General features: G+C 38.3%; 1 non-coding gene across 1 annotated transcript; it reads left to right on the top strand.

Moving 5' to 3' along the window:
* Positions 1–6,550: 6,550 nt before the first annotated feature.
* Positions 6,551–6,657, top strand: LOC138809157 (U6 spliceosomal RNA). Its single transcript, XR_011366737.1, has one exon. It is a non-coding gene; the product is annotated as a U6 spliceosomal RNA (small nuclear RNA).
* Positions 6,658–17,499: the final 10,842 nt, after the last annotated feature.

Below are 17,499 nucleotides of genomic sequence, written 5' to 3'. Positions count from 1 at the left end.
TACAAACTGTCCTAATTGAAAAAAGTTAGCCTTCCCAGGTTTTCTGCATATAAATATTCCATCAACATTTTGTTATTAGAGGATTATTCATGATTAGCTATATGTTGATTGATAATGACTGAGCATGAGAGAAAGGTGAGGGAAAACCATCTACACTTCAGTGAGGTTCTGACTTGTGTTTCACAAAGTGTTATGAAAGCTCTCCATGAGAAATCTAGCAGCTGCATTTCTAAAAAGTCCTTGTGTGCTTACACTTTCTGATACTGTCTCAATTCAAGTACTTCTCCTTGGAGTTCCATACTATTCAATGATGCTGTATGAGCTCCTTGTTTTGCAGACCGGTCTTGGTGATAAAATTTGTGCTTTTCAAAATTGCTCTCCCTATTCCATCCACAAAATGTGGACAAAAATTATCTGAAAAAATTGTATCTGTTGATAGTGCATATACTTTTATTTTTCATTACAAACATAGAATGTAGTAAAAATTTTCATAGCAATTACTCTGCACTAGTTTGTGGGCAGATTCTAATGTAAATAATATGCTGTGTTCACGTAGAGAATTAGTCCAAATTTTAATATGCCTGTGGTCCTAAAACCAATACCCTACTGATATTGAGTGACAAATACAACTTCCTATAAGTATAGAAGTTTTCATTGTATCTTTTTAATATATATTTTTATTGTAAAGATACTGTATGGAGGGGATACAGTTACATTAGTAAGGTAATGAGTACATTTCTTTATTTTTCCTCTATTGTCGTTCATGGGGCTTGAACTCTGGGCCAGAACGCTGTCCTCAGCTCTTCAGCTCAAGGATAGCACTCTACCACTTGAGCTACAATGCCACTTCCTGTTTTTTTGGTGGTTTATTGGAGATAAGAATTTCTCAGGGACTGGGAAGGTGGCTCAGTGGTAGAGTGCTTGCCTTGCATGCATGAGGCCCTGGGTTCGATTCCTCAGCACCACATAAGCAAAAAGAAAAAAGCCGGAATTTCTCGGATTTCCTGCCCGGTCTGGTTTTAAATCCCGATCCTCAGATCTCAGCCTCCTGAGTAGCTAGGATTAGAGGCCTGAGCCACCTGTGCCCAGCATGAGTACATTTCTTATTGAGCACCCTCTCCTTTGTTTTCCCCCTACCATCCCTTCTCTTCACACCTCCCCAACTTATCCCTCCACCCCCTCTTTGATAGAGTGTCTTGTACATATCATTGTTACAATGGGTCAACCTGTATCCTTTCCTCACATCTTAAATGAAGAAATGCTGGCTTGATTTATGCTGATTCTACTTGTGTAGACACATGTAAAATCACTCACCAAGTCCAAGAGCACATCATTTTTTGTCAGTTGGTATAGTTGTGTTCTACACATTTATTGACAGGTTACAAATTATTCTCAAACTTTAATACATTAAAAATACTTTCTTCTTTTCTTATTTTCTTGGCCAGGAAATCAGCCAGACCTCAGTCAGCATTTCTCTCATAGGACTTTTCACATGGGTTGGTTAAATGTTGATCTGAGGTCCAGTCTTCTGAGGACTCACTCATCTGCTTAGGAATTGATGCTGTCTGTTGGAAAAGAGCTCAAGGAAGGATGCCATTTAGAGCCTTATAACTTTATTTTTTTATTGTGAGAATACTGTACAGAGGAGTTACAATTACATGGGCAATATAACGAGTACATTTCTTATCAAGCATTGTTGGCTCCTCTTTCTTTCCCCTTCCCATCCCTTCCCATCTTCCCCCTACACCCGGTCATCCCTCGACCCACCAAAGTTGTAAAGTTCATTTTTCGACAAAACAACATTGAGATTCCACCTCACCCCAGTTAGAATGGTTATAATAAAGAACTCTAATAACAACAGATGCTGGAAGGGATGTGGACAGAAGTGAATCTTTCTACATTGTTGGTGGGAGTGTAAACTTGTTCAAACACTTTGGAAAGCAGTATGGAGGTTCCTCAAAAGACTCCACATAGAGCTCCCCTATGACCCAGCAATCCCACTTTTGAGCATTTACCCAAATGATCACAAACAAGACCATACTAAAACTACCAGCACAACTATGTTTATTGCAGCATTATTTACCATAGCTAAGATAGGGAACCAACCCAGATACCCCTCAGTAGATGAATGGATCAAGAAAATATGGTATATATACACAATGGAATTCTATGCCTCCATCAGAAAGAATGGCATCGCCCCATTTGTTAGGAAATGGTAAGACTTGGAAAAAAAATTATATAAAGTGAAGTAAGCCAGGCCCAAAGAAACATAGGTCCCATGGTTTCCCTTATTTGCAATAACTAGTATATGTCTGAGTCAAGCAGAAAAGGTCAGATAAGTTGATGTTAGGGGAATGAAGCCCAAGATAAGTATTCAAATGTTTTTTTGCCTTTCATGAAATTGTTTTTAACATTTTTATAAGATGATTTCTATGTTGCTTTGTATGTTCCTCCCCCACGGTATAACCCCTGCTTTCACTGTATTGATGTAGGTATAATTTGTGGAGGGGAAGGGAAAAAACAAATCGTTTAACTAGGGATATAGGTGGACCCATTCCAACAATGGAATACCCTTTACAAGGGTATTTTCCTGCTACTTTGGTTGTTGAGAGTGTCTATAAGAGCAAGCATTCTGTAGGGAGCTGGGAGACACCATATGTTCTTTACTTACTGATTCCTAAGTGACTTGTACTGCATTTTGCAAGTCGAATCTGTCAAAACCTACCAGTTTTAAGAGATAAGAGGAGTGGTAAAAGAACTCATGGAGACAAATACATTTTCAACATATTTTGTTCCAAGCATTCCATCTAAGGCATAGTCAACAACTAGTGAAACTTGTGTTGGCTGTAAATATGTGTCTTTCTCCATGTGTGCATGTATACATGTGTATATGTATGTGTGAATTTGTGTGTATAGTAACATACATGTGTACATATATAAGGGCATATACACACATATATGCATATATAAATAAATATACATATGCAAATATATGTACATATATATAAATCAGTGTTCAGTGATTTAATCAATAGTTCCCAGCACATTGTCATTCTCTCAAAGTATACATGATAAACTGCTCTGAGGAGCTGTGCTCTATGATGGGTATCCTTTGTTCTCACTTGCCCCATTACCTTGTTTTTCATCCCTGTGAACAACTTCGGTCTACTTACCATAGGATAGCTTTGTTTTCATTACATGTAGTTACTTACTGATAATCAAAGAAAAAGGTTGTTTGTAAAAGAAAAAGAACTTTTACGTCACAAGTTAAAATATCTTATCTATCCCAATGATTCCTATGAGATAAAATTTATAATAGAAGAAAAGTAAAAAGGAATTCCTAGATCTGTTGTTTTGCCATTTAGAATGGCAAAGAATAAAATCACATCACTCTTATAATTCTTAAAAAATGCAAGGGAAACTGTTGGTCCCTATCATGTTCCCACAAAACCAGTGAATTCTGAAGGATAATAGACCAGCAGAAATTCTAAGTAGCAGACATGGAGCATGAAAGAGAAAGACCATGAATGGAAAGGGTGAAAGAGAGAAGTACAATAATACTGAAAGTACATAACAGATAAACAAGTGCTGTATGAGAATATTGATACTGCTATCTTTAGACTTTACATGTACATTTGAAAGTATTTGATGTATGATAACCAATCAACATAAAATATAAAATGATTTTGATAAAAAATAAAAATGATGAGTCCCTGCCTGGTTTTAGGATGAGGGTTATGATGGCTTCATAGAATGTGTTCGGTAGTGAACTTTCTCTTTCAATTTCATTGAAGAGTTGGAGGAGTATTGGTGTGAGCTCTGCTTTGAAGGCCTTGTAGAATTCTGCTGTAAAACCATCTGGTCCTAGACTTTTCTTAGATGGGAGGTCTCTTATTGCTGTTTCTATTTTCAATGCTTGATATGGGCCTGGAAAGACTTGGAAAAAATTATATTAAGTGAAGTAAGCCAAGCCCAAAGAAACATAGGACCCATGGTTTCCCTCATTTGCAATAGTTAGTATATGTAATGTATAAGTCAAGCAGAAAAGGTCAGATAAGGTGATGTTAGGAAAATGAACCCTAAGATATGTATTTAAATGTTTTTTTTTCTTTCATACATTTGTTTCTAACTCATTTATATGATTATTTCTTTGTTGCTTTGTATGTCCCTCCCCCACAGTATAACCCATGCTTTCACTGTATTTGATGTTGGTATAATTTGTGGAGGGGAAGGGGAAAAACAAGTCATTTAAATAAGGATACAGGTGGACCCATTGCAACAATGAGAAGTACAAGTTGTCATGTTGAAAACGAACTTTACAACTTTGATGGGGGGGTGGGGGGAGGATTGGATGGGGGGGAGGCTTGGAAGGGATGGGAAGGGGAAATAAAGGAGGAGGCTACAATGCTTGATAAGAAATGTACTCATTATCTTGCCCATGTAACTGTAACCCCTCTGTACAGTTTTTTCACAATAAAAAAATAAAAAATAAATGAAAATAAAAATGACTCAGAAGAAATTATAAGTGCAAATACAATCTTCCCAGAAGAAATCTCTCAGAGACTTTGAGAAATCTCTCATGATTTTGAAGAGGATAAAGTGGCTGAAGTTAGTATAAATTTAGAAGTATGACAATTCACAAAAATATAAAAAGATATTCATATATTTCATTATATAACTCAAAGCAGAAAGCAAATGTTGTTTAGATGATTTTTTAAAACACAGTCTTTCAGGAGCTGGGAAGGTGGCTCAATGGTAGAGTGTTTGTCTTGCATGCATGAGGCCCTGGGTTTGGTTCCTCAGCACTACAGAAGTAGAAAAAGATGAAGGCTCAAATGGTAGTGCTAGCCTTGAGCTGAGGGACAGCACCCAGGCCCCAGAATTCATGCCCCATGACCAACAAAATAAAAATCAACAAAACAATGCTGGGTGCCGGTGGCTCGACTGTAATCCTAGCTATGCAGGAGGCTGAGTTCTGAGAATCACAGTTGAAAGCCAGTCCGGGCAGGAAAGTCCGTGAGACTTTATCTCTAATAAACCACTAGAAAACCAGAAGTGGTGCCATGGCTCAAGGTCTAGAGTGCCACCCTAGAGCTGAAGAGTGCAGGGACAGCACTCCGGCCCAGAGTTAAAGCCTCACGACTGACAAAAACAAAAAACACAAAAACAGTCTCTCACTTTTGTGGTCTCAACTCTGTAATACCGCCGCTTCCGACGAGGGCTAAGATTTTGGGTGTGGACATTTATCATCCCTCCTGATTCAGACTGTACTTGATAATTTATTTAATAAATATTTTGTTCTTAATTTTCTTCTTTGTAAACTTACATGCACCTATAAAAAATCTTTGGCCATTCCAGTAAGCTTCTCAAAGTACCTCCTGATGACAACTTATAAAAAGTTGTATTATATTACAAAAAGGGAAACAATGCAACAAATAAAGAAAACCAAAAGTTAAATATTAATGATTAATAAAATAAAAAACCAAACAATTACCAGTGTATTATTTTCTCATATTCCTGTGCATTTAAAACTGGCTAAGATTATGATGTTCAAAAAGAGGCTTTTGTTTTGGTTTTTATTTTGGGTCCAGTCGTGGGCATGAACTCTGAGCCTGGGCGCTGCCCCTCAGCTCTTCAGCTCAAGGCTAGCGCTCTACCACTTGAGCCACATCACCACTTCCGGCTTGTTGTTTGCTTATGGGTGCTGAGGAATCGAACCCAGGGCCTCAAGCATGCAAGGCAAGCGCTTTACCACTGAGCCACCTTCCCAGCCCCTCAAAAAGAGTTTTATGGGCTATGAGTAGTCTTTAAAATTACCACTAAGATTACTTTTTATGGCTCATCTCATCATTTGTATATGGCTTATATCATCATTTGTTCCTCACTAACATGTTAAGTAAGGAAGCCCTAAAAATTTAAAGAAACTATATGGTTAACAAAGTCTTAACTCTTCACTCTGCTTCTTTACTCAAAGACTTTGCAATTTCTTATTGGTAATGTTTGTATAAACTCTGAAAGGTACATAATTAGTACCATATGTCTGCTACCATAAGCCTTAAATACTTTATAGAAAAGTTTATGACCAGCCAAACAGTCCTAATTTTGGCATATATATGCAAATTCCCAAAATTAAATACATTTAAAACTTAACAAACCTTAACACTTGCTGCAGTGTTCATTATGACAGGTGCCTTGTATAGAATAAATGAATTTCTCCTCTTACACATCTCTTGAACAACAAATATCTGGAATTATTTTGTTTTTGACATGCCAATCTTGACTTTATTCTTAAATGTGTGCTTATGTAAGAAATACATGGTTTTAACAGTTTGTTGTATTGCTAAAAAAGAAGAAGAAGAAGAAGAAGAAGAAGAAGAAGAAGAAGAAGAAGAAGAAGAAGAAGAAGAAGAAGAAGAAGAAGAAGAAGAAGAAGAAGAAGAAGAAGAAATACATGGTTCTAAAATTTCACAAGAATTCTTTTGAACTTACTTTTTTTTTGAATTGTCTAGTTTAAGAAAATCAATTACACTTTATATATAAAAAATGTTCTGTGCTCAATTAGGCAGCAAATACGCTAAAATTGGAACAATACAGAGAAGATTAGCATGGCCCCTGAGCAAGGTTGACATGCAAATTAGTGAAATGTTCCATATTTTTGCAACAACAGATGCTGGAGAGTATGTGGCCACAGGGAACTCTACTGCATTCTTGGTGGGTATGTAAACTTGTTCAACCACTTTGGAAAGCAGTATGGAGGCTCTTCAAAAGACTCCATATAAAGCTTTCCTATGACCCAGCAATCCCACTTTTGGGCATTTACCCAAATGATCACAAACAAGACCATACTAAAACTACCAGCACAGCTATGTTTACTGCAGCATTATTTACAATAGCTGATATAGAGCCAACCCTGATGCCCCTCAGTAGATGAATGGATCAAGAAAATATGGGTGTACATACACAACAGAATTCTATGCCTCCATCAGAAAGAATGGTATCACCCAATTTGTTAGGAATTGGAAAGTCTTGGAAAAATTTTATTAAGTGAAGTAAGCCAAGTCCAAAGAAACATAGGTCCCGTGGTTTCCCTTATTTTCAATAACTAATATATGTCTGGGATAAGCAGAATAATTCAAAAGCTATGTGCATATGAGCAGATAAGATGATATTAAGGGAAATGAACCCAAAGACAGGGACACAAGTATGTTTTTTCTTTCTTGTTATTGTTTCTAATGTACTTATGATGTGCAATATGATTTTTTTTGTTTCTGTATATGTTCCTCCCGCACGCTATAACCCCTGTTTTCATTGTATTTGAAGTTGGTACACCTACATCCTGTGTATACGTTTCTCTAATTTGACGAGGAGAAGGGAAATACAAAATGGTTAAATAGGGATACAGGTTAACCCATTGTATCAATGAGATGCACAAGACACTCTGCTGAAAAATGAACTTTACAATTTAGGCAGGGGAAGGGGGAAGGGGAGCGTATTTGTGGAGGTGGGAGGGAAGGGATGGTGGGAAGAGGGAACAATGCTTGTTAGGAAATGTACTCATTATTTGCTCTCATAAATGAGACACCTCTGTACAGTTTTTTTATAATAAAAATCATATGAAAATGTTCTTATGTCGTGGTAGTGTAAAAATATCAGGGACAGAATAATGAAGGAATGTTGTAGACTGAGGTGAAGTCCATATGAAAATGTGCAAAACTGATAAAACGTAAAAGTATCAGAGCAGTATATTGTGTTTTACATCATTTAGGTTACATTGAAAAAATATGGAAGACCTAGAAGAATGAATTTTCTTTTTGATATCCTATCATAATTCCTTAGCAGGATGAACTCTTTCCTCATTGTTGTAGAGGCATCATCAGATGAGAGGAACTGAATTTTTTTGTTGGCTTCCTTACATTTATTTGTCAGTTTGAAATCTGAACTACTAGTTTATGTCTGAGACAAGAAGAAAAGGTCAGATAAGTTGATGCTAGGTGATATGAACCCCAAGATAAGTAGTCAAACGTTTTTTTTTCTTTCTTGCAATTGTATCTAACATATTTATAAGATCATTTCTTTGTTGCTTTGTATGTCCCTCCCCCACGGTATAATCCCTGCTTTCATTGTATTTGATGTTGTTATAATTTGTGGAGGGGAAGGGCAAAAACAAACCGTTTAAATAGTGATATAGGTGGACCCATTACAACAATGAGATGGACAAATTGTTATGTTGAAAAACGAACTTTACAACTTTGGCAGGATGGCGGGGGGCGGGGGGGAGTTGAGGGGTGGGAAGAGGAAACAAAGGAGGTAGCAGCAATGCTTGATAAGAAATGTACTAATTGCCTTGCCAATGTAATTGTAACCCCTCTGTACAGTATTTTCACAATAAATTTTTTTAAAAAAAAGAAAGTAAGGGAAATTAGACACACAGGCTTTGGAAAGTGTAAAGTCTGCTCCTGGATGGCAAGCAGACTCCACCCTCCTTGCAGCAAATTTTCTACCCAGTACTTGCGTTATCTAGGCATGCAGCAAATTTTCTACCCAGTACTTGCGTTATCTAGGCAACTGGCACACATGGAAGAGGTCACATCTGCATCTGCTGAGGTCACATCTGAATTTGATGTGGCCACAACTTTCTCCGCCCATACCTTAGATAAGGCCTACCCCAGGCCCAGATGCCCTTTCTCTGCTCTTTTCTAGCTCTTTCTCAGCTCTTTCCTTCTCTTCTCTTTCCCAGGTCTCTTCTATTTCCTAGCTCTCTCTTTCCCACCTTTCCCAGGTGCTCTCTTTTCTAGCTATTTTCTCTCTTATTCCCAGCTCTTCAAGCTCTCTTTCCCAGTCCTTTCCCCACCATGCTGAGGACCAAGATGGCCTGGTGTCAGCCGGAATGATGAATAAACCTACCCCTTACCTGAACACCACGTACATACTGCTGTACTTCCTTAGCTACCTCTTTTTAAAATCCTAACAGAAAGTGACCATTTAGGATGAATGATATTTGATTTTACAATCAGAAAAATATTTTAAAAATTATATAGATATAAAATACTCCAAAAGACTTATTCTATGAATCTACCCCTTAGAACAAATGATAAGAAGGTGGTTAATGTATTTTAGGATAATATATATATATATTCACATACCTATTTATGTTCACATAAATTTCACTTAAACAACAATCAAATGACTATATTTCTACCTTCTAGTTGGAATATACTTAAATCTCTAAAAATGACTATGCTGCTGCTATAAAGAGCAATTTCCCAATTGTCCTCCATAGAGGGCATCCACAACGTATTTTGTGATAGGGCCAAAGCCTGAGTCAAGAAACTTCCCAATGGTGTCCAGTGGGTAAACTGTTTTGATTTGGTTTAAAGAAAACTAAAAAGAAACATTATTAATACCTTGCTCTTTTGTGAGGTGGAGACCATCTATGAGAGAGAGTTCCTACCTTGCTCTTCAAAACAGTTGTAATGAAAAAGGAAGGGACAAGACTGTGAACTTACGATGCACAGACTTGAGTGTCATGCACTGAGAGTCAAGGCGGCCCATTAGTCGAGAAACAAGGAGTTGCAAGTCTAACCCACAAGACACGGCAACATCAGGCAGGCCATAGGCAGTGACAGTGAATTTGTAGCCCTATTCATTATTACTGCTGTCAGAATGAAAGAGGACCATCTTAAACGTCACGTTCTAGAGGCAAACAAAAGTCATGTGGTCAACAAGATGGAAGGAGGCAACAACTCAGCAGTGAAGTATGTTCTTTGTGACTCAAAAAAATCTTAAAAGCAGTCTCCATTTCTACAAGTTCAAAATTATTAAGGGAGAAATGTACAGAGATGATACCAAAACACAAAACTCACAACTACAGGTAGAAAGCAGAATTAGTAGAAAACTGCTGTTCAGCTTTCTAAAACTCAAGTGACTATCTGCTCAACCAGAGATCACTGGCTCAGTTCTTTGTTCTCAACCAAGACCCTTGATAGGAGAGAGAAGTAAACAGTCTGAAGCAGGCTGCAGCCCAGATATTAAACAGATCTGTCAACTGGGCTCCTAGCTTTCACCATGGTTCAAGTCTTTCTCTTGGATCCACTGGCCCTTCTGAACTCAGAAATTAACAGCTCTTTAATTTACTCTGGACAACCCTGGGTATTAGCAAATTTCCTATGAAGAGCCAGATAGTTAAATTTTTAGCTTTTGTGGGCTACATAATCTCTACTGCAACTGTTCCTCTCTACAAGTAGAGTATCAAAGCAGCTGTCAGAAATATGTGTGTGGTTACATTCTAGAAATGTGACTGTATTAAGGTTTGTACTTAGAGCTTTGAGTCTTTTTCAGCTATTTTGCTCATGGCTGTCATTCTACCATTCAAGCCATGTCTCCACTCTGGTTTTTTGCTGGTTGAGATGGGGCTCTCAGATTTGTCTACCTAGGCTAGCTTTAAATCTTATTCCTCAAATATCAACCTGCTGAGTAGCTAGGATTTTGAACAATATGAACATGAGCCACCAGAGCCTAGCTAGTCCTTTCCAAACACCATACCTTTATTGCTCTAAAATTGGAAAAAGGACAAGAATTGCTACAGACATACTTATTTACCTTGTTTGGGAAATATGACTTACCTTTGGCCACTTATAAGTACCAACTTTTGTGCCAAAGTGTGTCTTCCCACCTCTAGAGTCTGTAAATTCCAGATAATCATACCTGTGAAGGCATAATCTCTATTATATTCTTTCTCTTGTTTTTGATCCACTATTGCTTGGAAGAAAAAACGTGAGTCTTAGTACTTTTTGGTTTCACACATCTCATCAAATTCCACTTAAAAATAGGTTGCCCCTGGGCTAACAAAAACAGATACTTCATGGCAGTTATTTTCATATTTATGGGCAGATTTTTTGGTCCATGTATGTAGTACCACAGGCTGTTCCTGCTGCCAGGTCTCAACATCCAGCTAGGCAGACAAATGAGTAAGAGAAAATTCCAGATATTACTACACAACCAACTGTCACAATAGACTATCAGTGCTGTAGATCACAGGCTTTGACAGCCCTGATGAAATTTTACACAGGCTAATCTGATTTCCTGTCTATGCAGAGATCAATAGACATCTATCACTCAGCAGAAATGCATTAGGATGATACTTTAGGGACTCATGCTTTTATCTTTTAGCGGTGACAGAACTATTTTTAAAATAAGTACTGGTATGAATTCCACTGGAGAAAAACACTGAATTAAAAGATTAAAGAGCTCACATTTTTACTGAGGACCTTGGCATGTCTAAGACCACTCTTTTTTTCCTCTTAAATATAAAGAAAGTTTTCTTTTTAGCTCATGATTCTAATCCTAGTTACCCAGGAGGCTGAGATCTGAGGATTGCAGTTTGAAGTCAGCTTTGTCAGGAAAGTCTTATCTGTAATTAAAAGCCAGAAATTGCTCAAGTGGTAGAATGCTAGTCTTGAGGAAAAGGAGCTAAGGGATAGTGCCCAGAACCAGAATTCAACCCCCAATATTGGCAAAAAAAAAAACCCGATTAGGATTGGATGCTTTGGCTTAAGTGGTAGAGCATTGGCTTTGAGCTGAAGAGCTCAGGAACAGTGCCCAGGCTCAGTTTAAGCCCGACAACCAACAAAAACATCAGGGTTGGAGGCATGGTTTAGTTGGTTGGTAGAGCACTACCCAATGAGCCAAAGCAACAGGTACTAAGTTTGAGTTCCAGTCTTACACCAAAAAACAAAATGAGAAATAAAAAAGATCTGCTAAATGTATATGCCCTTTCTACTACCATCAGGAAGTTATGAAACTCAAAAAGACTGTGAACAAATGTTATATAATAAAAATTAAGTATGGGAGATAATTCTTTTAAACACTAAACCTTCTTATTTTTCTTTCCATGTATATTTTCTCTTTTAGACTTCATTTTGTGTGTGTGTGTGCCTGTCATGGGGCTTGAACTCAGGGTCTTGGTGCTCTCCCTGAGCTTTTTCATTCAAGACTAGCACTCCACCACTTGAGCCACAGCTCAAGCCTACCCCTCCTCATCTGTCCCCCTCCACCAACTAGTTATTTGGAAATAAGAGTCTCACAGGCTTTCCTACCTACACTGGCTTCAAATTGAGATCCTCAGATCTCAACACCTGAGTAGTTAGTATTACATGTATGAGCTACAAGCACCTGGCTAGACAAATCTTTCAGACTTTATTTACACAGATTTTATGTAACTTAATATAACCTAAAATGATTAGATAAATTATACAGCTTTTCGGCCTCCTTTCTAGTGCTAATGACAAATCAAGATGATATTTACTATCCTTGTTGGCAAAAATACCAATAAAGCTTCTAGAGGCAACTTATTTGTATATATCTGTAGTCTAGTATGTTTTATATGGTAGAGTCATATCTCTCTGAAGAGAGGACACAATACAGGTTCAGGGCCAACTGAAGTTATCTTGCTCAGTCCTCCTTCAGGGTCATTGCAGAGCTTCTTCAACAGCTCTGTTAAGGTAGTGAACTCTCTCAAGAGAGTACATTGTGAAATGTCCAAAGAACAGAAGTCTAGGAGGAAGATGAGCTAAAGGAAGATGAAGGATGTACTCAGTATTCACTGCACATGCTGGTATTTCCACCAGCCCCCTCCCTGCTTATTGAAAATAGCCACTTCTCCTTACCAGTTGACGAGCTGCCATGGAAAACACTGAATTACACAATTTTTCTTTTTTTTGGGGGGGGGTCTGGTCGTGGGGTCTGAACTCTGGGCCTGGGCGCTGTCCCTCAGCTCTTCAGCTCAAGGCTAGCGCTCTACCACTTGAGCCACAGTGCCACTTCTGGCTTTTTTCTTTTTGCTTATGTGGTGCTGAGGAATCAAACCCAGGGCCTCATGCATGCAAGGCAAGTGCTCTACCACTGAGCCACCTTTTCAGCCCTACACAGTTTTTCTACTATGTTTTTTCCACTATACTGTGACAAAAGGGATTCTAAAATCACTCTCATGCTTACCAGAAACTGTACCACATCTATCAAAACATAAAGTAGTTAATATTTTATATGGTAAGAACATCATTTACCACATTATTATAAGGTGCAAAGCTAGGGAGGGCTATAGAAGCTGACTACCAAAGCAGGGAGAGGGAACAGCAGATCACAAGACCATTAAGCATCATCCAAATGAACAATGTCAATTTAATTACCTCTGAAAGGGAAAAGCAGTGAAAACTGCAGTAGTTGGTACGAGTGACAGTTAAGTTTAAGGTGAGTTTTTGGGTTGCTTTTCAATGAAGTGGAGATATCACTCTAAGTTATATCTGATCCCAGCACTCAGAAGGCTGAGGAAGAACTGAGAATTCAAGTGCAGTCTGGGTAGACAGCAAGTTCAAGGCCAGTATGGGCTACACAGTGAAAACTTATCTAAAAAGAAGTGGTGCTGCCTGTAGTCCTAGCTACTTGGGAGGACTACAGTTTAAGGTCAGCCTAGACAAGAAGTTTGAGAGAACTCATCTTGAGCAACCTCATTTCAACCAATAAAAATCTGAACGTGTGATTATATAGTTGTAGTTCCAGATATTTGGGAAGTACAAATAGGAAATTTGCCATCCAAGCTGGCCCAGACATAAATGTAATACCCTATTACTCTATTTGGAAAATAAGTAAAAAGGGGGGTGTGGCTGATTCAGGAGTTCTGGATTGTAATGACTTTTCTGTCACTAGAGGGCAGTGTTGAGTTTCCTAATGCAGGAATTACCAGGGCAAAATTGTGAGATCCTATAGAGAGCTCATCAGAACTAGATCCTAATTTTGCCTCCACTAATTGCTCATTGCTGCTTTGCATCATTTTGAACTAAGTCTTTCTATGTAAAATGTGGTTCATATTTATACATAGTTACAGGCAACAACAACAACAAAAGACCTATGAAAGTCTCTTCAAATGGGAACCTAGATGGCCTTATTGAGTAGGGGATAATAAAGCAAGGTTTTGTTATTATCTAGGGAAATAGAGGGCAAGCATGGTTAACATTGAGATTGTGTAATATGAATTCGGCTTCCATCAATGTCTAAGTTTGATCTTTCATGATAAAGGCTGGCTTATGTTCCTCTTCCATATTACATGTTCCATGGTCATCATTCTCTCATCCTGACTGGTCAGGGATGTTTTCTTTGTTCCAAACCACATGAGAGTCAGTTCATTAACATGAACTCCTTACAATGACACAGATCTTGAATTTTTCTACCTTTCTATCATCAATATCTAATTCTAAAATAGAATGAGTATGTGGTGTTTTGCTTGTTTTTGTTTTTTAGTTTAGGCTGGACACCAGTGGCTCACACCTGTAATCCTAGCTACTCAGGAGGCTGAGATCTGAGAATCATAATTCAAAGCCAGCCAGGGCAGGAAAGTCCATGAGACTCTTATCTCCAATTAGCCATCAGAAAAGCCCGAAATGACTTTGCTTTTGCTGTGGTCCAAGTGGTAGATCATTAACTTTGAGTAAGAAAGCTTAAGGACAGCACCCAGGCCCTGAGTTCTAGCCATAGGATTGGCACACACACAAAACAGTGTTCAATGTTTTCAGAAGTGGTGAGGTGTGACTCAAAGTAGTAGAAAGCTAGCTAGTAGAAGCTCAGGGATAGCACCCAGTTCAACAACAAATATCACACATATACATTGAAGCCAGCTCAAGATTTTTGTCTTTAGCTTTATTAGTATATAACTGTCTCTTCTAGTGCATAGACAGTAAGATCTCTGCTTAGTGTCTTCAGCTTCACAGATGTTTTAGTCTGTGAACCCTGGGGCTTCCCACTGTGTGACATTCACATGCAGAGGGAAGGCCTCCCTTTCCTGCAGCTTCCTGTATGTTATGTTCCAGCAGCTTCTGTCACCTTCTTGCAGCTCAGGCAGGCTCTTCCCCCAACCCCCCCAACCCCTTGGACTCCACCCCCCTACTCCAGCCTTATCCTCTCAGGTCTCCTGCCTGGGACTGTCTGAATTATGTACAGTCAGAGTCCTGCAGATTAAGTGATGCCTTGAGTAGGATTATATCCAGAAAAGTTCCTTCTCCCATAGTCCAACTAATTCTCTCTTAAAAAATCATTTTGGCCATTTCTAAGGTCTTCATAAGTCCTTTGTGGCTGAATGCTGATGGCTCACACCTATAATCCTAGCTACTCAGAAGGCTGAGGTCTAAGGATCTTGATTCAAAGCCAAATCAGGCAGGAAAGTCTATGAGACTTTTCTCTCCAGTTAACCACCAAAAAGCTGGAAATAGAGCTCTGTGAGAGAACCAACTTTGATTGAAAAAAGTGAAAAAGTTAAGAGACAATGCCCAGGTTCAAGTCCAGGTATGGGAACAAAAATTAAAATCTTTTATCCTCTATTTGGCTCAGTGTTTAAATACTGTCTGTGGGAAGGGTAAATTTGTTAGAATCTTTATTATAAAGATTAGAACATCACTCAGTTGGTATTCCAAGGTTGTAAAATGAGCTGAACTAAACAGAAATAGTGGCTTAAAGATACCATGCCTCTTTAGATTTTATCTAAACCTTCTAGCACCTTTTTGTAAATTTGAAAAGATACGTAGAAAAATAATTTCAGTAGTCTATTTTCTTCAACTCAACTGATTGCAAGTGTTACTATTTCTACAAATTACCAGTACAACATTAAGATGCTTTTCATTATTTTTACATTAAACCTGCAGTACGGATAATGGATTTTCAGCAGCCTAATTTAGGTGCTAAATCTTCAACAGTTTAAAAGAAACAATGTACTATGAAAACCATAGTTAAGTTCAATAAAAATCTTTAGAATGGTTCTATTTTAGTTGGGCTTCAACACAGGGCCTAGGTACTGTCCCTTAGCTCTTTCACTCAAGGCTAATGTTCTACCACTTTTGACACACAGCTCTACTTCTGGTTTTCTGGTTAATTGGGGATAAGAGTTGTATGGACTTTCCTGTTCGGACTGGTTGTGAACCACAATCCTCAGATATAATCCTCCTGGGTAGCTAGGACTACTAATAGGCATGAGAAACTAGCTCCTGGCATGTTTAAAACTTTTAAGGTAAATCAACAGAAAATAAAATAAAATTCAGTCACATGTTAAATGTCCCCAGGTGCTTGTGACTATTGGCTACCGTATTGGACAAACTAGGCTTGGATGACAAGAAAGGATTTTTTTTTTATTTTTATTTTTGCTAAGCAAAGGAGCTTTTCTAGAAGACTTGACGTATAATGTTACAGAAATTAAATCTAATATGCCTGTAATCACTTTTAGGAAATGCAAGAAATAAATTATGTCTTTAAATATTTTAATATCTATGGGGCAAAAAAAGTTCCCTATGTGGGAGGCTGAGTATGGGAGAATTGTGATTTGAGGACAACTTGGGCAGAAGCTGGATGTGGTGGCACACAGCTGATGATAGCTAAAAGTAGGCATATCTGTCTATGGATCATGCCAAGGTGGAAAGTGAGACCCAATGCTTCACAGCAGCCAGTCAGAAATCTGGGCAGGGAGGTTGGGTAGTATCATGCCAGTCTAGGAAATACAAAGCCCTGAGTTCAAACTCTATTATGGAAAAAACAAATATTCCCCCATTTTACAAAAATCTTTTGCTAACAGCAAAGCCAAATTAGTTTGCATAATGTACATCATTTGTGTGCAGAATATGTCAACAAATTACTGTTGTTTTAATAAAACACATGTTCCTCCTTCTATGAATTTGCCTTTTTGGGATTCACATTTAATAATATCCTGGCTATAAAAGCCCACTGTAAAAGTGTTCCTTTTGTAATTGTTGACTGAATAATTAGAATGATGATGTTGACTGCTTAAAAAATGAACTTTTGGTATTGTGGTTATAATTGCCTTCACTCCTGAGACAGAAGAGTGCTTGAATTGACTGAGGTGAAATTCCAGCTTGGTGAAATAACTCTCATAAATGGTGTTTGACTGTGGGAACTAACATGTAGTTACAATTCAAATTTAAATAGATAAAATGTTTTCTTTTTCCAATTTGAAAAAGGACCATAGGGGAACTATCTGTTCCTGAATCAAAGTAGGAAACCCAAGGAGGACTTTCTGCTTTCTACCACTCAGGATGTGTGGGAGGAATTCTTAGTAACTATAGCAGAGGAGGGGATCATGACTGGGAAGATTTTTTTTAAGAAGGGAATCTGTGCATGTGTAAGATTGGCATCCCATAATGTAAGTATGAATGAGATGCGACCTGTGTGCATGAGGCCCTAGTAGGACTTTATTGCCCAAAGGTCAAGCTAAAGGCACAAGAGGTTCCACTACACACATACCTCAATTTCCATTAGAACTGGCCTAGAATTGTAACCACTCCCTGACCACAAAGGAAGTGGCATGGGAGGTACTGGGAAAGAGGAAGAGCTCAAGGTGTTTAGGCAGCCATGACTAGGAGAGGGGTGTTGACCTGTGCATTCTTTCTCCTCCTTCTCCTCTTCCCTCCTCGTCCTTGTCCTCTTCCTCATCCTTGTCCTCGTCCTCGT

Source organism: Dipodomys merriami, unplaced genomic scaffold, assembly GCF_024711535.1.
Source record: "Dipodomys merriami isolate MVZ:Mamm:240054 unplaced genomic scaffold, mDipMer1.0.p SCAF_488, whole genome shotgun sequence".
NCBI classification, from domain to species: Eukaryota; Metazoa; Chordata; class Mammalia; order Rodentia; family Heteromyidae; genus Dipodomys; species Dipodomys merriami.
This window is presented reverse-complemented; position numbering and strand designations above follow the sequence as displayed.